Below are 26,634 nucleotides of genomic sequence, written 5' to 3'. Positions count from 1 at the left end.
TCACGCACAGGTTTCGGGGTGTCCCTTAATGAATTAAACACCCAGTACCATTTATCTGTTTGAAGGAGTCATGATTTCCTTCCTCTTTTAAGAAGGGAGATCTGATACATCCACTGGTGTTGGACAGACACATTCATCACCTGTAGAAATTGGAGGTTAAATATTTTAGACAGAACTTCCCTACCACCCCACCCCACCTGGATGCCCAAATCCCTTTTTGCCACCACTTTACCCAGTCCTAACCTTTCTCTTCTATCACAATGTGCCCATACCTATGGGGACCAGATCTCTGAATCCTGTGAGCCACGTGGTCTCTGTAAGAAGCAGTGTCCTTATGGACACAACAGGACAGAATGTTTGAAATTCAGACTGACCACAGGGCACCCAGGGTCCATGGTGGTCCTGTCTTGACAGTATCCCTGGCTTGCCAGTGACCCCACATGGATGCGGCACCCATCCTATTTGGAACCCTCTTTCTTGTCCCCCCTCCCTCAGAAAAGGCGCTAGCCATGGTGGAAATGCGACTCCTGATAAACAGATCAGCAGATTAGGACTGGCAGAAATTAGGCCCCTCAAAGCAATCAGGCCGAAGATAAAACAGAAATTTAATGAAAACTGAAAATACAATCCATATTACGTAGCCATTAAAAATGATGTTTACCAGGAGTTTGTAATAACATGAAAAATGCTCGTATCACTATGTTGAGCAAGAAAAGAGCAAATTACCAAACTGTGTGTACGGTTGATCACAATTATATTTTTAAACATGTATAGTAAAAAAACTGAAGCTAAATACACCATAATGCTGGCAATGACTGACTTTCAAGGGGAGGAGGGGCCTCCCCACCATTTTGTACTTTAATCTATAAAGTCCAAATATTTTCTAGAAGGACTGCATACGTCTAATTTAAATTAATCTTTAAACTCAGAAAATAGAATGTTGGAACTTTATTTTAAAAATAGAATTTGAAGCACTGACGTAAATGATCAAATATTTATTCAGCACCTATCATGTCCTGAATTCTTTGCACAACAAAACCATTGCTGCCAACCCCCCTGCCCCAGCAAAGCCTCTCCAACACACACAATGTCATCATCTGTATACTGCATTTGTGACTAAGTGCCTCGTCGAATAACTAAGGCAAGCTCAAGGATCTGGCACAGACATCATTGACAAGTCAGCTTCCTTTTGACAATTTCGCCAAGACAGACACCCTGTAATAAACCCATGCCTGGGCCTAAAAGGTCCCCAGTTAAAACCCTGGTCTCTCCCGTGAGGTTGCAGTCTCCCTGCGACTCTGGCTCAGCTTCCCCACATTCCAGCCCAACCCCCAGAGCTCATCAAACATGTCCCCTTTTTGTATCTGGTGGCCCACTCTCTCACCACCCGCTTCCTCTGATTGACAGAGCCCACCTGTCAATCACAGGCCCTGCTCAACGGCCTTTGAGGAGCTAATGCCTGCCTTCTCTGACAGGGGCATTCTTCCCCTCGGGGCTAAGACCTCTCCCAGCCTCCCCGCCATGCCCCCGGAGTGTCCTGCAGGCCTCTCACAATGCCTGGCCACCTTCATTAGCCCTGTGGGCCTTCTGGGCCCCTTCTCAGTGCAAGGCACCATTCACACTGATCCCCGCCCTCCAAATTCAATGTTAGGCCACCTGACCCCTGTCGGCAACAATTTCTGTGACACGCCTCAGTGTGGGAAAGGCCAGTGACACTTTCTAGACAGATCAGGCCCCACACGGCCTCCTTTTACCCTGCCCATCTCCTGCTGCCACGCCCTCCTGCAGCCGCCAGGATGGCGGGTGGGGATGCTGCTGGGGCTGGGCTGGGAGTGAGCATGTGGGCCTGGAGTGCAGACCCTCCTGGAGTCTGGTCTTGAGTTTGGGGTCCCTGGGGAGGATTCCGGAAAGAGCTCTATCATCCCTTGTTAACCACAAAAGTGGTGCAAGCCAAAACTGGAGAAGCAGTCATTGGGCTGAATCTGCAATAGAGCAGAGCCCAGAGAGTCAGAGAAAGAGAGAAGAAGTAGGATGAGGAGGAGGAGGACGAGGACGAGGAGGAGGAGGAGAAGGGAGAGGAGGGGGAAGAGGAGAAGGAGGAGGAAGAGGAGAAGGGGAGGAGGAGGAGGAGGAAAGAGGGAGGAGGAGGAGAGGGGGAAGGAGGGGGAGGGGAGAAGGAGAAGAGGGGGAGGAGAAGAGGGGGAGGAGAAGGAGAAGAGGAAGGAAGAGGAGTGGGAGGAGGAGGAGAAGAGGGAGGAGGAGGATGGGGAGGGAGGAGGAGGGGAGGAGGAGGAGATGGAGGAGGAGAAGAGGGGGAGGAGAAGGAGAAGAGGAAGGAAGAGGAGTGGGAGGAGGAGGAGGAGAAGAGGGAGGAGGAGGATGGGGAGGAGGAGGAGAGGGAGGAGGAGAAGAGGGAGGAGGAGGAGGAGGAGGAGGAGACCATCACTGAATGCGGGCCATGTTTTGAGCCCCATGCCAGAACTGGCAAGAGATATTCCCAACCTCCAGAAACTCCCAGTCTAGTTGGGAAGACAATGCAATATATTGTGGTGGGTGCTATAAAAGGGGCAGGTGTAGGGGGCCCACCCCATGGCCAAGCAGTTCAAGTTCCGTGTGCTCCACTTCCACGGCCTGGATTCATGGGTTTGGATCTCCGGCACAGACCTATGCCACTTGTCAGCCATGCTGTGGAGGCGTCTCACGTACAAAGTAAAGGAGGATTGCCAACGGATGTTAGCTCAGGGCAAATTTTCCTCACCAAAAAAAAAGGGGGGCAGGTATAGCACAGGTGTGGATTCCAGAAAAAGGAAGCCTCTGAGTGTGTGGGTGTGAGTGTGCATGAGTGTATACAGTGGAGAAATGTCAGGAAAGGCCTCCTAGAGAAGGTAGTGATTGAACCAAGTCTTGGACAATGGGTTGCAGTTGGCCGAGCAAAAGAATAGAGATAGGCATTCCAGGCAGAGGGAACAGAAGGTGTGAAGCCACTGCCCAGCTCCCATGTTCTCATTCCATTTCCTCACAGAGGGACCTCAGGGGGATTCGCCTGGGAACTTGGTGCAAGCCTCGCCTTCATCTTCTCCCTAAGGTCATTGATGATGGGCCCACGTGCCCAGTGTGTTTTTGAGCCTGGGAGTCTCGCACATTTTGCAAGGATGTCCCCTGCCCTGTTGGATGGTATCCCATTCGCTATTGCTGAGTAACAAAGCACTCCAAAGCATGATGGCTTAAAACAATCATTTTATTACACTCATGGATTCTGTGCGTTAGGAATTCGGACAGAGACAGCTTGTCTGCTTTGCTTTACGATGACTGGGGAGATTAGAAGCCCGGAGTAACACAAATGGCTGGGGGCTGGAATCATCTGGAAGCTCCTTCAGTCACATGGCTAGTGCTGAGACGACTTGAAGGCTGGGCTCAGGTGGGGCTGTCAACCAGTGTGCTTCGTATAGGACGCCTCCCATGTGGCTTGGATTCTCACAGCATTGCAGCTGGGTTCTGATAGGAAGCGTCCCTGGAGGTGACATCTAGAGAGCAAGGGTCTCAAGAGGGAGACCTAGGCGGAAGCTTCATGGCCTTGGCTGACCTAGCCTGCGAAGTCATACACTGTCACTGCCGCTGCGTTCTGTTGGTGAGTCACTAGGCCATCTCAGATTCAAGGGGAGAGGACATAGATGCCACTTCTTGATGGGAGACGTGTCAAAGAATTTGTAGACCTCTTTAAAACTGCTCTAGAGGGCCAGCCCCGTGGCTTAGCAGTTAAGTGCGTGCGCTCTGCTGCTGGCGGCCTGGGTTCGGATCCGGGCGCGCACCGACGCACTACTTCTCCGGCCGTGCTGAGGCCGCATCCCACATACAGCAACTAGAGGGATGTGCAACTATGACATACAACTATCTACTGGGGCTTTGGGGGGAAAAATAAATTTTAAAAAACTGCTCTAGACGATGTCTATGTGCTAGTCCTGCCCTCTGTAATACACTGCAGACTTTTTTTGTGATGGCAACATTAAAAAAGAAACCCGAGTTCCTAATAGTGCTATTTACGGGTTTATTAGGGGAAAAGCCCAGATCTAAGCATCGTGTGTTATTTGAATGACAGCTTGAACCACGACAGCCACCAGCAGCAAGTTTTTTCCAGAGAGAGTTTAATGCACACATCAGCTCAAATAAACGTGTGTTCCATCTGTTGAGGGGAACAGCAAATGCAGAGGGTAGTGCACAGAGGGAAGGGAGGAAGTGCTTAGAAAAAGGGAAGGGAGAGAGAGGCATTTTAATAGTTAACAAGAAAGGAGAAGTGCCCTCCTTTCGGGGTCCCCTTCATAAAAGAGCCCTAGGAGGGGTCAGAAATTGTTCAGGATTTGAGGTTTGGCCAGCTACATGGCTTTAGACAGGTCACTTTGGCTTTCTGGCCTCTGTTCCCTCTTCTGGAAGGGGAGATGGTCAGATGAAGTTCTCTGAGGTTAGTCCGAGGTTACTCTGTGATTTTAACCAAAGGAATGGCCCAGTAGATCAAGGGGAGTTTGGCTAGTATGGGGTGGGGGGGAGCATCTTTCAGTTCAACAGGGCTTTGCCAAGCCTGCCAGCATGAACCTGGGTAGGAAACCAGCCAAGCAGCAGCTGGATCTGTGCCCTCAAAATGCTGCATGTCTGAGGTCCCATTCTCAGCCAGAGTGGACAGAGTCCCCAGGAATCCGGCACCGTCATCTCACGGGTGTATTCCCTTTGTGAAGGATCACATCCCAGGACACTGTTAAAATTGATATTAAAAAGAAAAGAAGGGGCCGGCCCGGTGGCACAAGTGGTTAAGTGTGCGCGCTCCGCTGCGGCGGCCCGGGGTTCGCCGGTTCGGATCCTGGGCGCCCAGCGACACACTGCTTGTCAAGCCATGCTGTGGCAGCGTCCCATATAAAGTGGAGGAAGATGGGCACAGATGTTAGCCCAGGGCCAGTCTTCCTCAGCAAAAAGAGGAGGATTGGCAGATGTTAGGTCAGGGCTGATCTTCCTCACAAAAAAAAAAAAAAAAGAAAGAAAGAAAAGAAAAGAATTCTGTACCTTCCACGCAGTTTAGGGAGAAAAAACTTAACAATTATTCTAAGCTGGCAAAAGAGCCACGTGACAGATGATTTTTTAAATCCTGAGTGGAGTTCTTCGGCACAGCCCACATGGAATCCTGGCAGAGGTTTCCTCCACGCCTGGATCAGCTCCCTCCTGAAGCTCCCACACAGGATTCTGCAGGGCCAAGGGGACCGCAAGACCAATACACCGCAGGCGCCTTCCGGAGGCCTGAAGAGGAGATGGAGCCGTACGTAAAAAGCTGGCCCCATTCCCCTAGCCTCAGGCTCCAGGTCAGGACTGGGAAAGGCAGACTCTTGGCTGGTGAGCAAGGCCATCACATAAAACAGATAGGAAGAGGGAGCATTTAGTTGTGGCAGGGTGGGGACCAGAAGCCTGACCACCTGGCATTTCCTAAGGTCCCTCTGCAGATGCCCAGCCTTCACCCTCGTGGAAGATATTTTCCAAAGACTGCTGCAAGAAGAGCTCTCATTCATCCCGTATGCCCTTCTAGCGTGTAAGGGAGAGCAGCGCCTATGTCCCCTCCCCCTTGAATCTGGTGGGCTATGACTACAGCACAAGTGACACTGTCTGACTTCTGAGGCTAGGTCGTTAAAGGCCATCGAGTTTCCTCGTGGTCCTCTGTTGGGGCTCTCATTCTTAGAACCCAGTGAGCATGCTGTGAGGAAGCCCAAGACACACGGTCAGACCCACATGTAGGTGCTCCAGATGATAGCCCCTGCTGAGGTCCCAGCCAACAGCCAGCATCAACCTCCAAACATGTGACTGCAGGAGTCTCCAGATGATTCCAGCCCTCAGCCTTTGAGACAGTCCCAGCTTTCGAGTCTTTCCAGTTGAGGCCCCAGACATTATGGAGCAGAGACAAGCCATCCCTGTTAGAACATTTCCAAATTCCTGACCTGCAGAATCTATGAGCAAAATAAAGTGGTTGTTGCTCTAAGCCAGTAAGTTTGGGGCTGTTTGTTACACAGCAATAGTAGCTCATACACCTCTGAATCGACTGTAAGCCAGTATTGCTCAAACTGTAGTCTTTGGAATTCCCACAACAGAATGGGGGTGGGGGGAGGTTGCTAAAAATGCAAGTCCTGGCCCCACCCCAGACTCAAGGATTTGGAATTTCTGGGGTATAGGATCAAAAAATTAATATTTTAAACAACCACCTCCACCTGATTCTTAGGCATTGACGTGGGCAACTCCATTAGTGCAGGGTTAGGGAAAAAATCTTGATAATGATTATCTTACTTGTTGTTTTGGCTACAAGTTACAAACCAACTCTAGCTAACTTAAGCCCCAAATGAGACTTTCTGAATGGATGCAGACACACCTCTCACCTCCTACTTCTATGCGTGTCCTCTTCATTTTTCCTCCTCTTGCAGATCAACCATCTCTCCTCCATGCCACCTTGCAGTCAGGTGCAGCCACTTGACTAAACTGAGATGTAAGGGGGAAAGTCACATGACAAATTTCTGGGAGCCTTCCTTCAAAGATAGCTGATATTTGTCCTTTGCCCGTTTTCCTACTTGTCGTCCATTCTGCTGGCTGGGATGTGGACATAAGAGCTGGAGCTGCAGCAGCTACCTTGGACCAAAAGGTGACCTTGGGAATGGAGACCATGCACAGTTGAGTGACAAGGTAGGAACCTGGATCTCAGAGGACTAGATGGAACAGGGCCATCATACCAGTCCTGGGCTTCATTCTTTTGGACTTTTGTGTATAAAAGAAATAAACTATCTTGTTTAGGCCACTGTGACTTTGGGTCATTATTACTCGCAATTGAACTTCACCTTAACTGGTACAAATAGCAAATGCCATGAGAGAAAATCCCCAGATGATTTGGTACGTAAGGCAAAGGGCCAATTGGGGACTGCCAGGTCCTCCTAGCACACGGGTCTAGAATAAGCTGAAGCCCGAAAACCCTCCTAGGTCTAGAAACATTACCAGGAGAAACTAACAGCCTCTTTTCAAGATCTTTCCACAGCCCACGGGGTTGTTTAAGACATTGGTGGCAGACTATCTGCTGGTTCCAGGCTCTCATGGGAAGCTAGATATTGTCTATCACAGCCAGCTGGATTCTAGGAGACCAGGGGAGACTGAGGTGGCAGATGCTGAGGGTCTAGCTTCAAATTTAGGTTTGTGCTGAAGACCTCATTAGGGTTTAACTTTTATCTAATTACTCTACTATTTGTTTATAATAATAGATGCCATTTAATGAGCACTTCCTATAGGGTAGGCCAAGCGCTAAGCGGTTAGCATACATGATTTCATTTACTCTCGCAATAACACTATACGAAAAGGTTTCTCTTTTTTTTTTTTTTTTTTTTTTAAAGATTTTATTTATTTATTTTTCCCCCCCAAAGCCCCAGTAGATGGTTGTATGTCATAGCTGCACATCCTTCTAGTTGCTGTATGTGGGACACGGCCCCAGCATGGCCGGAGGAGCGGTGCCCCTGTGCGCGCCCAGGATCCGAACCCGGGCCGCCGGCAGTGAAGCGCACGCACTTAACCGCTAAGCCACGGGGCTGGCCCGAAAAAGTTTCTCTTATTAGCAGTGTGAGAAAACAGACTCAGAGGGGTTACATGTAATGAGCCCAAGGTCACACAGCAAGCAGAGGAGCTGGAACTCAGACCCAAGTCTCCGTGATTCCAAAGCTCAGGGGCTAACATTTCCGTGACCTTCTAGAAACCAACTCTCTCCCCTTCCATCCGACTGGAGCCAGCTCTCCAAGTTGGCACTCTTCCTCTCCCCAGGGGCCAGAAACCTAGGACACTCCCAAAGATCTGGCAACTTTTGCCTTGACAAGGTTCTTTAGCAAGGCCATAGATGAAAGAGAACATGCTAGAACAGGCTCAGGCAAGTGGGCAATGCCTCTGAAAGGGGTTTATAAGGTATCATTGGTCCAGGACTCAGAGAGGGTTGGAGAGAAAGTGCTGTTGGCCTAAAGCTGCAGAAGGCACCTGTGAAAGAAACCTGGCTTTGTGTTTGTGTCAAGCATAGTAGGGGGCAGATCCAGCCAGGGGTGACTGCTCAGGGGAATTTTTCAACCTTGAAAGCACCCCAGCTTTCAAGTGAATAATTACTAATTGCTCAGTCTAGAAAATTAGAAGCCCCTCTCTCCTCTCACCTTTACCTTTACCCCACTTTCCACCTAAACTTCTTGACTTGCAAACCACCAATAAGAAGACAACAGAAACTACTAGCTGCTAATTAATACTAATTAACAGGGCTACTTAAGTAAATGCTATTTTAAAAGCCAAAGGTGTTTACCTATTACTGAGTTAAATTGGAAAGGTCATGCCAAGTTTACACGGCTGCCTTGATATCCTGATTCATCACATTTCTTTCCAGACCCTTCCTTCCCCTCTGGCCACTGCACATGTCACTCTGATGTGTCTCCTCCCAAAGACAGAGACCCTGCCTTTCCTGATGGTTGGTCATCAGCCACCTTCTCCATTGATGTAAGTCTGCTGGGGATGTTTGTGGTGTTAGAAAACCTCAGAGGGTCTTCTGAAGGTGGTCTTGGGGGTCTGGATCTTATAGCTCAGTCTGGACACCCTCATCCCCAAAGTCTCCTGTGTCTTGAGTTTTTGCACAGACAAGTGACAGCGCTCTAGAAGTCAAACCAGAGATGTCCACTAACTGTTTCTGGCTCTCCACCTTCTAGGCACATGGAGGAACTGTGCTTCTTGGCCGCTGTGGAAGAGTGGGGCCGTGTGACCAGCTGTGACTGTAACAGCTAGATCTTAAGTTAGCATGAGGGAAGCCATCTTAGGGAAAGGAAGCAATATTGTAATTACGACCCTGACTCACTAGTCTCTGAGAATGCACTCTCGCCTGCATGTAGCCTAGATGATTAAGCACCTCTCGCTTTTGCAAAATAAATGATCTGCTAGTTCTGTGATTCTTGCTTATATATATCTCCCAGCTGTGTTAAGACAATAACTTTGTTCTCTGAGTTTCCCAGGAACATGAAGACCTCCAAAAAGAAGAACTCTGTGTTGGTACCCATCACAAATGACAGAAGAAAGAGATAACGAGGCGCCTTGAAGTTCGTCACACCGGATGATGGACATCCCTAAACCCCCTCCTTCCCTGCCCATTTCCCCTATATAACTGCCTCAAGATTCTGTATGGCTTTAAAATGGTTCTTCAGGACACTAGTCTACCATCTTCTGATTATGCTGGCTAATCGTATAAATTTTCCTTTCTCAACCACCAGCTTGTTTGCAATTGATTGGCACTGGAGTGTGGTGAGCAGAACAAGTCCCCTTTTGCTCGGTTACATGACCAATGAGTTATGAGCAGGAAATGAGCCTGCTTTCCGTCTGCCACAATGAATGGCAATATTCTAAACAGCAGCCCATCAACCTGTGACCTGGAGTGAGGGCCAAGTAAAGCAGAACCCTCAGCCAACCCCAAGTGGGCATATTGCGTGTGTGCGATAAATACATCTTTGTTGTGATAAGTCACTGAGAACTTAGGGGACCATTTATTACTGCAGCAGAGCCTAGCACTCACCACAGTGGTTCTTAACTTCTTAGTGTTTTGGGTTCATTTTCCAATTTGGAAATTCTTGTTAATATACTTGAAGGGATTAGAAATCTCATACGAGACTAAACAAGTCAACAGTGGGCACAAGTAATTCCCTCCTCCAGTTTTTCGGCATCTTTACAGGCACCCACAGCTATCTCTCTTCAACTCTGCACTGTTTGCGTGGTAAGTGCTCACCCATTCCAGATAATCATGATTTCCTTCGAGCTGGCTCAATGCACGCCACACCTCTTTCCCAGGCTTCTAACCTCAATGCCTGACCTGCTCAGAACAATGTTCCATCTGACATGGCGCCAGGAGAGCTCCATTCTCTATCATTACTCAGTTGTCACATGAGAACTCATCTCCATGCAACAGTGGCCTCTGAGTACACTTCAGGTGTACATCCTGGAGATCACAGGAAAGAAAGGCTCACAAACCAAGGTAAAGATTTCGAATCACACCATGTAGCAAAGCAACTGGAAACACACAGTGAGAAGCAAAGAGAGAGAGAGATGGGCAGGTTCACTCACTAAGGACAGGATACAAGTGGGTGGAAGGACTGCGCTGCCTGAATCCTGGGGGTGGGCAATGCTCTGTCTCTCTGGGCTGCCTCCGTCAGCCTTCCCCGCTGATGGTGAGGTTACAAGACCACAGTTGAGGTTTGAGGTGCACAGAAGTCTGGAAGGTGCCTGGGGCCAATGGCGCGCCTGCTCTATTGAGAGATGGAGAGATAGCACACCTGGCCGCGACTGCACTTCTCCATTAACCTGAGGAGCAGCCATGGAGGTTATTTGCATTTCTTGGGCAGAGGACACATGGGGCCAGAATGAGTCTTACCAATGGGTGGCTGAATATTGAGTGCCTTGTACGCCTCATGTATATTTAGTTTATTATGAATATTTAGTGTCTCAGGTGCCTTAAATATATTTAGTGCCTCATGAATATTTTGTGTCTCTTGTATATTTAGTATCTCATGAATATTAGGAATCTCTTGCTCCTTCCTCCTCTTTCTATCTATGTTCTCCCATATGCTCCACCTTATCTGTCTAACATTTCTCCCAGGTTACTAACTGACTTATCAATGACAAATTTCATCCATCCCACTTGTTTTCTTGTCTTCTACAGCAGAATTGGGTACAGCAAATACACATTAAGTCAGTTGTAGCAAAAACTAAATTGTCTGCCTTGATTAGAATTTCATCACATGTCTATGAGGGTTGACAGGACACGGGGTGCCTCAGCACACTGCCCTACTCTATGCCAGGTACCTTCCAGGCGTATCTCATTTAATCTGCACTACAACCCAGCTAGGTAGGCCTTGTTATGCTTACTTTACATATGAGGATGTTGAAATACAGAGAGGTTTAGAAACTTGCCGGAGGTCACGCAGCTGGTAAGAAGCACGGCCAGAACTTGAACAAAGATCTGTTTTATGTTCCCTCCATTACATCATGCTTTGGAGCTTTTGTCTCCACTGGGAGGAAGGTGATGGTCTGCAACAGCTCGATGCCTCCCATCTTATCGCCTCCATGGCTTCCACTCTGGTCCAAGCTGAGCGCACCATTCACTGGGAATACTGCAGTACCCAACTCTACCTCCCCCAACAACTAATATAGTCTATACATGGAGAGACTATAAACGATCCAGAGAGATCGTTTAACAACACAAATCTGATTACATCGCATCCGCACTAAAACTCTCCAATGGCTTCCCATTGTTTCCCAATAAAGATCCAAGCCCTCACCACGACCTATGACTTACTACAAGGCCAGCACGATCTGGCCCCTGCTGACCACCCCAGCCTCTCTCTCACCCTGTCCCCCTTGCTGTCTGTCTTCTGGCCACACACCAATCTTCTATCAGTTCTTAAATATGCTATGTTACCTCCCATCACAGGGCATTTGCACACGCTGTTTCCTCTGTCTGTGACGCTTTTCCCTTCTTTCTTCATCAGTTAATACCCATTTGTCCTTATATCTCAGCTTGTATACCCCTTCCTCCAAGAAATTCTCCTGACCCCTCTAGTCTAGGTCAATTTCCTGGTTTACAAATTCCTTTCCTGCAGAGTGCTGGTGTCAGCTTATAATTATGTTTGCACTGGTGTAATTATTTACTAGCCTCTTCGCTGACCTGTAAATGCTCTGAAGTCAGGACACTGGGTTTTTCCTCCCACCGTATCTCTAGTGCCCTCTCTATAGGTATTTGTTGTTGTCATTATAGATCCTTTTCCTGAGGAAGTTGCTGGGGCCCCTTATCAGGGACATCCTCAGCTAGTAGTCCCTCTCTCAAGGAGAGAAGGACCACCTCTTTGCCTTACCTGGAATCAAACTGACAGCCACCTGTGTAGTGTGATCTCAAGTGGTCTCAGAAGTACCCTCCCTCCCATTACTTTGCTGGAAAATTCCATGCCTTTGGGATGGAGTCTTCCTTGAAAATGCAAATCTCTGAGAGCAGTTTCACATAAAGCCATAGCTCAGTTAGAATCTGATTCTAATCACATTTATTGTGCACCTACTGTATGCCAGGGACTGTGCTAGTCCCTTACCACCCCTATGGTATGTTAGTCATCTATTGCTCTGTAACAAATTACCCCAAAACTTAAAGGCTTAAAACAACACACATTTATCATCTCACAGTTTTTGCCAGTCAGGAATATCCAGGTATGGCTTCAGTGGGTACCTCTAGTTCAGGGTCTCTCGTGAGGCTGCAGTCAAGTGTCGAGCAGAGCCACAGGCTCTCCTGGGGGAAGAATCCACTTCCAAGCTCGCTCCTGTGGCTGTTGGTAGCCTCAGGTCGTTTCTGGCTGTTGGCTGGGGACATCAGTTCCTCACCACATGGGCCTCCCCATAGGCAGCTCACAACATAGCCGCTGGCTTCCCTCTGAGTGATTTGAGCAAGAGAGGGAGAGAGGGTGGGCAAGATGGAAACCAAGTCTTTCTCTAGCCTGATCTCAGAAGTGACATCCCATCATTTCTGGCATATTCTGTTCCTGTTCTTTAAAAAGACTCGACAGGTCCAACCCACACTCAAGGGGAGGAGATTACACAAGGGAGATAGTGGGAGCCATTGTGGAGGCTGCCTACCACACAGCAATTCTCATTTTCTCCTCCCAGCAGCCTTGTAAGGGACTTTTATCTTCATTTCAAAGGGGAAAAAGCTGGTTCAAAGAGGGTAAGTATAATGGTTAAATTTTATGTGTCAACTTGGCTAGACTATGGTACCCAGTGGTTTAGTCAAACACTATTCTAGATGTTGCTATAAAGGTATTTTGTAGATGTAGTCAACATCTACAGTCAGTTGACATTAAGCAAACTAGATTACCCTCGATAACATGGGTGGGTCTCATCCAATGAGTTGAAGGCCTTAACTACAAGACTGAGGTTTCCCAAAGAAGAAGGAATTCAGCCTTAAGACTGTAACACAGAGATCCTGCCTGAGCTGCCAGCCTGCCAGCCTGTCCTACAGACTTCAGAGTCAAGACTGCAACATCAGCTCCTGTCTGGGTTTCCAGTCTGTTGGCCTGCCCTATGACTTTCAGACTCAACACTGCAACATCAGTTCTTGCCTGAGTTTCCTGCCTGCCCTACAAATTTCAGACTTGCCAGCCCCCACAACTGAGTACATCAATTCCTTAAAATAAATCTCTTTATATCCTGTTGGTTCAATTTCACTGAAGAACGCTGACAGATACAGTAAGTTTTTCCAAGTCATATAGTTGGTAAGTGGGAAAGCAGGAAGGTGGAGAAAGAAGTTGAGAGCATAAAGCAGTCATTCAATCAGCAAATATTTCCTAAGTAACAGGGCAGATTGTTTCCCAAAGATGGCCACCACAACATATCCCAACCCACATGCTCTTCTTATAAGGTGATGTTGAGACTTCTCCCATCAAGAGGTGGGGTCTATGTTCTTTCCCCTTGAATCTGAGTGGGTGTGTGACTATAGCAGATGCAACACTATTTAATTTCCAAGCCTAGGTCTTAAAGGGTGACACCATTTTTGCCTACCCCTCTTGGGATGTTCACACTTGGAACTCAGCAGCCATGCTGTGAGGCAGCCCAACTAGCCTACGTGGAGAGAGCTCCTGGAGAGGCCATGTGTAGGTAAGGTGTTCTATCTGGCAGTCTAGCTGGGGTCCCAGCCAACAGCCAGCATCAACCACTAGACAGGTGAGAGCACAGGCCTTCAGAAAATTCCAGCACCAGCGTTTGAGTCTTCCCAACAGAGATCCCATCCTAGAGCAGAGACAAGCTGCTCTTGCTGTGCCTTGTCTGAATTCATAACACACAGAAACCTTGAAGGATTAAAAAAAAAAAAAATTGATGCTGTTTTAAGTTGCTAAGTTTAGGGGTGATTTGTTACACAGCAATAGAGCTGCTGGACTATCTGACCCTGTGCCAGGCCCTGTTGGAGGGCCAAGGGATACCCTGGTGAGCAAGATGGATATGGTCTCATGGAGTTTTGTATTAGGTAATTCAGGCTGCTATAACAAAATACCACTGACGGGTGGCTTAAACAATAGACATTTATTCTTCCAAGTTCTGGAGCCTGGGAAGTCCAAGATCAAGGTTCCAGACAATTCGGTTTCTGGTGAGAGCTCTCTTCCTGGCTTGCAGATGGTTGTCTTCTTGCTGTCTCCTCACATGGCAAGAGACCTCTCTGGTGTCCCTTCTTATAAGGCCACTAATCCCATCGTGAGGGCTCCACTATCATGAGCTAATCACCTCCCAAATGCCCCACCTCCAAATACCATCACATTGCGGGGTTAGGGCTTCAACATACGGATTTTGGGGGGGACACAAACATTCACTCCATAGCAAATTTACATACCAAATGGGGGAGACAGCTCATAATCATATAAACAAACAAGTAGATAACCTCTCAACACTATGGAGAAAATAAAACAGGGCGATGTGTTCTGGAGGTACTGCTTGAGCTAGGGTGGTCATAGAAGGCTTCTCGGAGGCGGTGCCATGTGAGTTGAGATGTGAATGATGGGGAGAGGCAGATGAGCAAAGAGCAGGGGAAAGGCATTCCCAGCTGAAGGAACAGCAAGTTCAAGGCTGGACCCAAGGCCAAACTTGAATGGGGGCTCTTTGAAGGGTGTCAGCAACCAGGAGTTGGTACAGGGCTCCAAGGGGTCTGGTAGAGGTGGGTCCCACTGCCTGAGACAGGCGTAGGAAACTTCATTTGTTGATAATGAAGTGCCAGGACTCTGCCACTTGTCCCCTCACAGCCAACCTGTGTGTGGGCGGGGGGGAGGTTGGGGGGGCCACAAGTCAAACCCAGCGCTCCAGGAAAGTGGATCTGGAAGGGCTCAGTGCAAGCTGTCTCCGAGTTGGTCCAGCCCTGCCCGAAGCCTGCCCTGTGCTCAGCTGACCTCCGCTCCAGGCAAGGGAGGGAGGGAAGGGCGGCAGAGAGACTCCCACGCATATCAATGGGCTCTTTCTCCTTTCAATAAGCTCAACAGAACGCTGGCCTTTGTCTGGGGCCCCTGCTCCCTGGGCAGGTCTCATAAAGCGCCTGGAGCTGCAGGCCGGAGCTGAGGACAGGGCATGCCGGCTGTCCTCACAATGGCAGGGTGAGGAGGTTAAAGCCCCGTGTCAGCTGCTCAGAATCCCGTCCCTGGGGCTTTTCCTGCTTTTGTTGTTCCTGGTCACTGGCCTGATATTTGATGGGGCCCTCTCTGCAGTTAACTGCAGAAGAAACTTGAGTGGGGGCTGGCAAGGCTGGCCTTGGCCGAGGTTACAGTGGACTGGTGAGCCACGGGGAGACGGAGGGGACAGCGGGGAGGGACCTGAAGGCCCTGGTTGCACAGTCTCTGGGATTTCAGACGCCCAGCTCCATGGGCTCCACAGAGCTCATCAATTTGTATCTTAGATCCCCACTTTCTCAGGCAAGGAACCAACTGCCTCATCTTGTGGACAATTCTCCTCACACAGCAAGTCCGGTGGGGTTTCAAGGGAAGGATCTTGCTGCACAAAGACACTGCTGGGGGCCTGAGGGGCCTTCATACCCAGACTCTCTGGGAATTGTGAATGAATGCGCTGAAACGGAACATCCCCATCAGCAGGATAAGGACAGATAAATTGTGGTATAGTCCCACAACAAAATACAATGTAGCAATGTAAAAGAACAAACTATTGAGACCTCAGTAACATGGGCGCAACTTACAGCCATCAAGTTGAGTGAAAGAAGCCAGACACAAAAGAGTAAATGCTGTTGGATCCCATTTATAAGATGTTCATAGACAGGCCAAACCAATCAACAATGCTAGAGGTCAGAACAGTGGTTGCTTATGGGGGCATTGACTAGAAGGAGGCACGAGGGGTCCTTCTGGAGCGAGTGCTGGAATTGTTCTAAATCTTGATCTGGGAGATGGTTACGCATGTCTATGTATATATATACAAATTCATCAAGCTGAACATTGAGGATCTGTGCCCTCTACCATATGCATGTTATACTTCAACAAGAAAAACGAAAAGAAAAAATGACCTGTCCAGCGGGGCTCTGCTTACCTCCCCGGCTCCACCCCCACCCCACACATGCCCTCCTGCACGAGTCAGAGGAAAGTGCTGGGTGTTAATTAGGCCAGGGACTGTTGTAGGGACTATTCAGGGAGCCAGGTTCCGCCTGTACTAACTGAGGATTTCAAGCTGCATTCTCAAAAGGAGCCTTTTGCTGGCACCTGGTCCCTCATTTCTTTTCTCCTGTCCACAGTGCTCCGGAGGGGAGGGGGGTTGCCCTTGGGCACAGCAGCCACACAGCCCTTGGGCCAATTACGAACCCTGCTTGAGGAGCCTCAACTGGCATGGGTGGGGGCCAGGGGCTAAGGCTGTCTTCCTGCTCTATGGCGCCACCTTTGCTGCTGCATGACCACAGCCTTCCCCCGGAGCTCCTCAACTCTCGTAATTTGGGTTCCTGGACACATTTGCTGCTTTGATTGAATCCCTCAACTTTCTCCGTCTGTCCCTCTCAACTTGAATTACTTTCCCCTTCCTATAATCAGCCCACCGCAGACACACAGATCCACAAACAAACTCCAGGCCGACCTGTTCCTGGGCAGCTTGCAGAGGTCCCAGTGCTGTTTTGTATCTTGAAGCCAAGAGGAAGTGAAGTGCTAAAAACGAAGGCATGGGTGAATGAGTCACTCAGCAAACGACCTTCCTGCTGGCCCTGCGAGCTAAGGCAGAATGAGGAAGCAGGGAACTTTTTCTGAGCTGGCCTGACATTTGCAAGGGCAGCAGACATCAACGCTCCTGCTTCCTGGAGAGGGACGGTGGAGACAGGTGGTCCTCCTCAAAATTGACCATCTTACCACTGTAATCCTACCAGCGCGAGATTCAGAGCAAATCTGTAATATTTATTGAGGAGCAGCAGTACCTAAGAAATAGAGAACATGGTTTCTACCGCTGGAGCACCCCAACATTTACTGAGTGAGGAAAATGGATGGATGACTTCCAATCAGCGTGGAATTATTGAGCACACTCACATACCTCCACTGTCTCCCCCAAAGCCGCCATTAAAATGACAGTAACGAGCTTAAAAAAAAAAATGATCTAAATCCACAAGGACAAAAAAAAAAAATGAGAGGAAAATACAGCCATGGAAAGATGTCATCAACATTTTAGAAGCCAGAAAGCAAATGGACAAAAGGTAACTGACTTCGCAGACCAGAGAATGCCGGAAGCAAAGTGCCTGTAGGGGTAGAAGCTGCAAGAAGCGAGCCGATTCAGGCAGCAGAACCCCAGAAAGGCTGAGGAATCGGGCACGAGGTACTGCAGAAGGTACAGGTGGCCGAACACAGGGCTGTTCACGCGTCTGTTTAAGAAATGGTTAGGGCCGGCCCGGTGGCTTAGCAATTAAGTATGCGCGCTCAGCTACTGGCGGCCCGGGTTCAGATCCCGAGCATGCACCAACACACCACTTCTCCAGCCATGCTGAGGTAGCATCCCATATATAGCAACTAGAAGGATGTGCAACTATGACGTACAACTATCTACTGGGGCTTTGGGGGGGGGGGGAGGGAGGAGGATTGGCAATAGATGTTAGCTCAGGGCTGATCTTCCTCACAAAAAAAAAAAAAAAAAAAAGAAGTGGTTAGACGACTCCACTTCTCCCAGCCAGGTCACCCCACGCCAGCCTGCCATCCCCACCCCATCAGAGCCTGGGGACTCACTCTCCGGTGAGATTGAACGCAAAGGACTCTAGACTCAGGACAGCATGCTCAGTTGACTACAAGAGTGCAATCCCGAAAACGGGGTGCTGTACTGGAAACAGAGTTAATAAATGATTATTGTCATTTTAAGTCGCTAAGTTTTGGGGTGATTTGTTATGCAGCAGTAGATAACTAATAAAGTAAGCAATGAATGTGGAACACATGGGATTCAGAAAACTGGAGATGCACATCTTGGAGAGAGGCGAGAAGAATTCTCACCTGGATGCTGAGGGGAGATCCCAGGGGAGCCCTGGGCAGCAGGCCCAGAGCTGGAGCCTGCAGGATTCTGGGACGGGATCTCCAAGGAAAAAACTCAGAAGCTGAGGGGCTTATTTGAATGTATCCAGAAGCTAAACAAACAAAAAGGGGGTGAGAGATAAATATTAACTCTAAGGAATACAAAAATTTGTACAGTAAAGGACATGTATTCCAAGCACACTGCATGACATGGCAGGGAATAAATTTACATACTTACAAACACTGAATATTGATTTAACAAAAAATTGTGATATAATTTTATTTGGATAATAGAGGCAAGAGAGTGTAAGTGTGAGGAGCAGGGAGTTAAATTTGATTCTCAAGGAAAAAACCAATGGTGGATTCATTTTCCAGGGCTGCCATGACAAAGTGTCACAAGCTGAGTGGCTTAAACAACAGAAATGTATTGTCTCACAATTCTGGAGGTTTGAAATCTGAGATCAAAGTGTCAGCAGGGCCATGCCCCCTCGGAAGGTGCGAGGGAAGGATCTGGTCCAGGTCTCTCTCCCAGCTTCTGGTAGTTACTGGGCTTGTGGCAGCATAATTCCAACCTTCACATGGCGTTCTCTCTACATGCATGTCTGTCTCCGTGTCCAAATTTCCCCTTTTGTAAGGACACCAGTCATATTAGATTAGGGCCCACCCTAATGACCTCGTCTTACATTGGTCATCTGCAAAGACCCTATTTCCAAATAAGGTCACATTCACAGGTACTGGGCGTTAGGACCTCAGCATCTTTTGGAGGGACACAATTCAACCCATAACAGAGGGCTAATGTTCAAGATTAATAAATCAAGATATAACAGTATAAGCACGTTATTTAGAAATATGAAGGTAAATATGAGAAGAAACAGATCAAAGAGTCAAAACTGGTTCCTTCTAGGTAGCAGAAATCCGGACAGAGCCAAGGTGACTGCTGCTTTTTCTTTATAAGCCTGAAAAAACTGCACGAGTGTTGAAAACCCGCACATTTCTCACCCATCTTGATTATCACACTTGTCACGTGTCATTACAATTTGATTACTCATCTGTGGTCCACACAGGACCATAAACTCCTGCAGGCTAATACTAATCATAGTCAATATTTACATAATGCTTACTATGTGCCCGTCACTATTCTAAGCAGCTCACAACACCCCTGCGAAGGAGATGCTGTTATTATCCACTATTCCAGATGGCAAAACTGAGGCACAGAGAAGTTAAGTAATTTGCCCGAGGTCACACAGCCGTGTGATCCATTTTGGCCTTCCCTATACTGCTGAGTACAGAAGCACACCCTTAGTAGGCGCGCAATATCTGTTAAAGGTGTGAAGAAAGTAGTGGTGGGGCCTCTTTGTCTGCCCATCTTTGATGAGTGTGTGGTTTCCCTCTATTGGGGGTAAGCCAAGCCTCATTAGGTGTCTGTGCCCCCCTGATCCCCTCTTAGGGATTCTGTCTGCCCTTCAAGCCCTGCCATCTGCGTAGCTGTATTCTTTTCCATGTAGTCCATCCCACCCCACTGACTGCAGCTCATTGGTCTAGAAAGGGTCCCTGACCCAGGACTAGCCAATCAGAGGCTGATCTGGGGGCCATGGCATGGCCTGGTCTGGTGAGGAAAGGCAAGTTGGCCAGTCCGGTTCTCCCTGTTGGGCAATGTTTCACTTAGCTGCACAGAGAACCCGAGCTGCTCAGCCGTGGACAGACAGCAGCATGAGTCTGTCAGTGGCTGGGTAAGTTGTGAGGAGCAGAGAATGGCTGTGGAGGGAGAACAGAGAGAAGCAGAACCACGTCACAGCCCCAAGAGAGAGGGAGAGAGATGCTAGGACTCCCTGGGTGCCTGCCAGCTGTCCCACTCCGGCCCTCATGCTGCCTCACAACCACACCCCCTTTTCTTGAGACACTTGAGTCTCCTCTGATCTTGTAAACGAACCCTGCCATCTACGCCGGCCTGCGTCTTACATCCTGGCATTTCTCCTTTCTAGACGTTTCCCTCTACATGTCTTCCTCTGTTTCTCTCTTCCAAACTTTTTATTTCCTCTCTCCCTCTCTAGTGCTCTGGCTAACCAGACATTACATTTTTAATGTGCATTGTTTTTCATAAAGTCATGGACCATCAGCGCTGTAAGGCACCTTTTAGATTAGCGCTGTCCAATAGAACTTTCTGCAATGATGGAAATGTTCCGTATCTGCGCTGCCCAGTATGGTGGCCACCAGACACACATCGCTATTAAGCACTTGAAATGTGGCCGGTGTGACTGAAGAGCTAAATTTTTTATTTTATTTTATTTTAATCAATTTAAATTTAAATCACCACATGTGACTAATGGCTACTGAGTTGGACAGCACATTCAATCATCTGATCCATTCTCTCTCTCTTTTGCTGAGGAAGATTGTCCCTGAGCTAACATCTGTGCCAATCTTCCTCTATTTTGTATGTGGGTCGCCGCCACAGCATGGCAGCCGCCAACTGGTATAGGTCTGTGCCTGGGAACTGAACCAGGCCTGCCGAAGTGGAGCATGCTGAACATAACCACTAGGCCACAGGGATGGCCCCAATCCATTACCTCTTTTTACAGATGAGTCTCTTGTTGGGTGTGTAAGTGCCTCGGATCATCTCTTTCTTCTCCCACTGGCTGCCTCCTCAAGTCACTGCTCAGTTCTAGGACACAGCAGCACAGGGTCTGGGGTGACTGGCCCCAGCTGGAGGTCAAGTAGTTGCTCCCTCATAACAGCAGGCCCAGGCAGACTCTCAAAGGCTCTCCACACAAGGGCCTGTGTGTAGCGGGAGTTGAGGGACAAGTCAGGTGAGCGTGCTAAAGTAGGTGAACATTGTAACCTCAAATTCAAGGCTACTTCTCTGATTTTAGGGCCCTCCTCAGAGTTCCAGTCAGGCTGTTTCCTGGCAGCCCAGGCCTCCCATCTCCCCCTCTGCACCCTCTTCCCCCAGAGGCCTTTCCATCCAGATGGTCCTGTTTTGTGCCCCAGGCCCTCAGAATCTCCCTCTGCAGCAGCTGGAGGATAAGTCTTGAGACCAGTGGTTTATTGCCGTCAATGTGTTAGCCCCTGGGACAGAAATGAGTGAGCTGCTTGCCAAACTGGTTTTGTGGACTATATGTCCCAGGTGTGGCCACATGACCTTGTTCTGGCCAATGGCGTGTGAGCAGAAAAGATGGACACCACCTCCAGGTCTGGCCCATAGAAAGCTCCCATGTGCTCTTTTGCCTTCCACACTTTGGTACAGAGGAGTCCAGCAGAGCTACAAGATGGAAGGGTCCCTGAATCACCCCTGGAGAGGAGAGCCTCCTGTCCTTCAGGAACACCGATTTTAAAGTTTATGTCAGCGATAAATAATCTTCCTTGTGGCAAGCCACTGCACCTTGGGGCTTTATCTGTGATGGCAGCCAGCGTTTCCCTCACTACTGCACCCCCAGGAAACACACTTCCTCCTGAACAGGTCCTTATGCTGTGAATGGTGAGGATCAGGGTCACTCTGGCAGTGCAGTGAGGGGCACGTGAAGGTGAAGGCAGTGACGTTCGTTCAGCACCTGCACTGAGCTCAAAACTGACTGAGTCTGGGTGGGCCCTCCTGCTCCTCACAGCCTGCCCTCCCTGTAGCCGTGGCCTGACAGACTCGCTCTCCCCCTGCTCTCCTAGGTCGCTGAATGGAGGGTTTCTGATGCCCATACGGAAGTGGAATCCCTCTGGGGGAGCAAATGCCTCCAGAACAACCTCTCCGAGGAGCTGATGGCCTCCGGCCTCTACATGGATAATATACAGGCCACATGGGGCCTCCTTCCTTCACAGTCCTCGGGGGGACCAATGGGCCTCGGTGTGAGGGACAGGGAGCACCTCAGCGCCAAAGATCTCATGTGACTCATTCTAATGTGAGCAGCAAGGAGAAAGTCAAAGAAATTGGAATCATGGTTTGAGTGAGGCCCAAGGTGGGTATTTCCTGGCAAAGGGATGAGGAGACTGGCCAAAATTCCCTGCCAAAATTTCCCAGCTCTGAGAGTCGCGGATGAAGGGCACAGAAACTTTCTGCCTCATTAACCAAACTAGGGAACACGAGAGGAGAGTCAGGCTTGGGAGGGGAAATATTGAGACCACTTTGGAGCACCCGAAGTTTGAGGGGCCGGTAGGATGCCCACAATCATGCTTTCAGCAGCTGGATGGGAATGAGGATCCAGGAGGACCAAACCGAGGTACAAACTTGGGTCTGGAGAGAGGTGATGATGGAAGCCACAGTGAGGGAGGGGATAACCAAGAGAGCCAGAGAGAATGCTAAGAAGAGGCTTACAGAGCAAACAAAGTGGGGCACTTGAGTCGTCAGAAAAGCCAGACAAGGAGACAAATGGAGAGCAGGAGGAGAGGGAGGAAGAGACGCAGGAGAGAGGGGTGTCAGAGGATCCACGTGGGGGGAGACTGTGAGGGAGGAAGGAACGGTCAGCCGTGTGGAGCAGCGAGGGGACAGGAAGGGAAGGGGCACGGAAAGGCCATTGGACCTAGTGACACGAGCTCATTGGCCGCCTGCACGAACAAAAGTTAACCCAGAAGGACACTCACTGGTTGGCAAGGGGAAGCCAGGTGGAGATTTAAAATTTATGGCAGAGAGTCTGCAAAAAGGATAAATTGCCCCTTAGGGACTGTGAGCTAATTGTGTCACGTGGTGTGCCTCGGGCAGGAACAGTCTAGCGGCACAAAACAGAAGCCCACTTGCGCAAGCTTCAGTAAAAAGGGAGAATTTATGGGAAGAACATGTGGCTATCTCAGAGATTCAAGGACAGGAAGTGCAGCCGGCCTCTGAGGACGGGAAACCAGCAACTGGGGAGCCAGCAGAAAGCTTGGCAGCTCCGTCCTCTCCTCCTCTGTCTCTGCTGCTCTGAGGTCTCTGATCTCTGCTCTTCTCTGAGATTGCTTCTTTTGTCTCTCTCAGCTTTTTCTGCTGCTCTGTGCACATGGTGGAAAATGGCCGCCTCAGGTGGCCTTCCCTGGCCTGTTCACTTCTGTCTACCCCGGGCCCACAACTGTGCCTGGCACAAAGCATTCAAGCAGCCAACAAAGACTGCCGAGACCTGCCAAGAGGTCCCAAGGCCAAATTCCTGGGACAGCAGCTGATTGGTTCAGTCTGCTCAGGTGCCCATCCCTTATGCAATCAGCTGTGGCCAAGGGGGGGGTCTTATGCTCTCAGGCCCCTCAGTGGGGGCTGGGGAGCAGCATCTTTGGGAAGCAGACCCAAGCAGGTTCTTGAAGGAGAGAACGTGGTGACTGGTGACTGTCATACTCTGATGTTCCAGACAAGCCGCAGGCTCCTGATCTGCCTGGAACAGAAAGACCCTCAGGAGGTCAGGCTCCACTTTAATGATGGTCAATAAATGACTCCATGGAGGCCACATGGGGTGAGGTATGTGCACCCACGGGCAAGCAGCATTCCTGACAATGAGACTTTCTTGTGCCTCCCTCCCTCTCCGCCACCCCCACCCTCTCCCCACGCCAAGCCCAGGGATGCCACCCAAAGAGCTCTTCGGGGCCTCTCATGACAGGAGATTTCCCCAACCTCAACTCCCATCTTCTTGGATATAGCCCGACTCCTTTGTTTCCTTCCACTGAAGCCTGAAACGAGAAGAGGACAAGAAGAGCCGGATTGGAGGGGCTGTGGGAGAGGGGAGCAGCACTTGCCCTGCTTGGAATGGCCCTGGCCACATGGTAGGTGGATCAGGCAGGGTCCCGACAGGAAGCAGTTAAGATAGTTGGAGAAGTATTTCTTTACAAAGGGACCATCGACAAACATGTGGGTGCAGGGGAACCACAGGGAGAGTACAAGAAGCAGGAGCCGTTAGCAGTGGAGTTGTTACCACCTTGGGGCCCAAAGGGATGAGACGAGGTCGTAGTTATCCAAGCTGAGAAGGAGGCAGAGGGGAGCGGAGAAGGCCACCTTAAGAGGAGCAGGGACCTTCAGAGGATGGGTCAGTCAGCCCAAGCAGACTTCACAGGGAGGAAGTTGGGGAATAAATCTTATCCTCATTCTCCTCCAGCCTCTGAGCTCTTGACGAGGCCGGACAACAGGAAGCCAGAGGGCGGGGAGCCCTTTGAGATCAGTGCAGAGGGGTCGGCTTCCTGGGGCACAGGGCCGAGAGGAAGGGGGCGGAGCGTGCGCCTGGAGGGGCAAATGGAAGATGTTGTGAACATCTGCTTCCCTACGGTCGCGCTCTACACTGTGGGCTCCTCCAGGGCAAACCACTTGGCTCCTTCACCTTTTGTCACCAGCACCCAACCCACTGCCCAGCTCACGCTTCCAACCCGTGTTTGCTGATGCCCTGAACGAATGAATTCCGTGCTACCTCTCTGTCTCTCACAATGGCAGTGTAGTGGCAGTTAATGGCATTCAGCTGAGCGGGACCAGGAACTCCTCCGCAGGCAAAGGTTTGGAGGGTAGAAGAAGGTAAAAAGAAAGAAATCAGAAATGTCCCAAGATGAAGGCTGAACGATGCTGTCACTCTTCTTCACTTTCTCATCAGGAAGTGCGAATAATGAGCCGTGCTGTTTTCTCCCTCTTTATTATAGCCTTTATACTAGTCATAAAAGCAACCATAACTGGCACATGCAGTACTTTAAAGTTTACCAAGTGTTTATACGTATCATCTCACCAGATCCCCTCAACAAGCCTGTAAGGCGCACCGTATTATTTTCCCTATTTTACAGACCAGGCTCAGAGTGGTTAGGTCATTTGCTCAAGGTCACCCAGTGGGTATTGGTGAGACCACAGCTAGGACTTTGAGTCCCTCTCTACTGTCATTTGTGTGCTGCAGCCCATTGTCAGAAGGCCTCTCAGGTGCGTTCCTTGCTGGGCATGCTGTCCAGATTTAGGAACTCCAACTTTCAAGAGGCTGAATAAGCAGGAACCAGAGCAAACGGGCCGGAACTGGCGCTGAGGACTCTGCAGAGCGCTGGGCCCTTTGTTTTCTGCTGCCACCTCCTGGATCATCAACACCCTTTTTTTTTCTCTCTGTTCTTCCCTGCTTCAAATACAAGCAGAACTAGAAGGGGAATGCCCTCCTTACTCATTGCATTTACTGTCTGATAACTTTAAAGATTTTAAAACTGAATTCACTTAGAAGGAAGGAAATTCTGACACATGCTACAACATGGGCGAACCTTGAAGACATGCTAAGTGAAATAAGCCAGAAACAAAAGGACAAATATTATATGATTCCACTGGTATGAGGTATTAAAGTCATCAAATGCATAGAGACAGGAAGCAGACTGGTGCTCACCAGGGGCTGGGTGGGGAGGGAGGAATGGGGAGTTAGCATTGAATGAAGATAAAGTTTCAGTTTTGCAAGATGAAAAAAGTTCTGCAGATGCATGGTGGCGATGGTTGCACAACAATGTGACTGTAATTAATACCACTGAGCTGTATACTTAAAAGTGATTAATTAATATGGTAAATTTTGTTATGTATATTTTACACAATTTTAAAAAACTGAATTTGGTATTCAGTGCAGCATTATTCACAATAGCCAGGACATGGAAGCAACCCAAGGGCCCATCCACTGATGAATGGATAAAGAAGATGTGGTATACACACACACACACACACACACAGGAACACTACTCAGCCATAAAAAAGACAAAATCGTCCCATTTGCAACAACATGGTTGGACCTTGATGGCATTATGCTAAGTGAAACAAGCCAAACAGAGAAAGACAAACACCATATGATTTCACTCATATGTAGAAGATAAACACATGGAAAAAGAGAACAGATTAGTGGTTACTAGAGGGGAAGGGGGTTACGGGGTGGGCAAAAAGGGTAAAGGGGCACATATATATGATGTCTGACAAATAAAATTTCACAATGTTATAAACTATTATGACCTCAATAAAATAAAACCACAAAATAAATAAATAAACTGAATTTGGTAAACATTTAACGAGCATCTACTGTATGCTGTGCACTAGGAATTCAAAGCTAAAATGCATCAGCCCTACCTTCAAGGATCGCTCAGTCCTGTTGGGCAAAGCGGCATGAATGCACTCAGCACCATGTGGAAAGTGCAGTAGTGCAGTGTGCAGGGGACTGAGGGAGCGCAGAGGAGGGAGGGCTAGCTCTGTTGCAGGGGCCAGACTGAAGCCCTCCTGAAGGAAGTAGTATCTTAGCGGCGCTTTCCAGGAACTGAGATGACTTCATGTGTGTGAAAGAGGCTGAGTGGGAAGTGGAGGAGCTGGGGACACACAGAACATTCCAAGCAGAGAAATAGCACGAGGAAAAATACAGAGGTGTGAAATAGCATGCTGCTAAGCCTCCTCTCCTTTACTTATGAGGGTGTAACTAAACCCATATCCCCTTATTCTACACCGATAGGTCTTTGACAGGGCTTCTCAAACCATCTTTGGTGAAAATATGTGTGTGTGTGTGTAATTTCCAGTCCATCATAGAGTGATATGTGGTCTTACTGTGTCTGACTATTACAGAGCTCATGCCAAAATGCCACTCACTGTGGAAGTTTGAACTAATCTGTTTCCTGTTCAACAAGAGTCCACTGATCACCCACTTGGATGTCACAGCAAGGTCAAGTTGCT

This window comes from Ceratotherium simum, chromosome X (assembly GCF_057802395.1).
Source record: "Ceratotherium simum simum isolate JZ-2026a chromosome X, ASM5780239v1, whole genome shotgun sequence".
Taxonomy (NCBI): domain Eukaryota; kingdom Metazoa; phylum Chordata; class Mammalia; order Perissodactyla; family Rhinocerotidae; genus Ceratotherium; species Ceratotherium simum.
The sequence above is the reverse complement of the archived record's forward strand: the minus strand, read 5'-3'. Positions refer to the sequence as shown.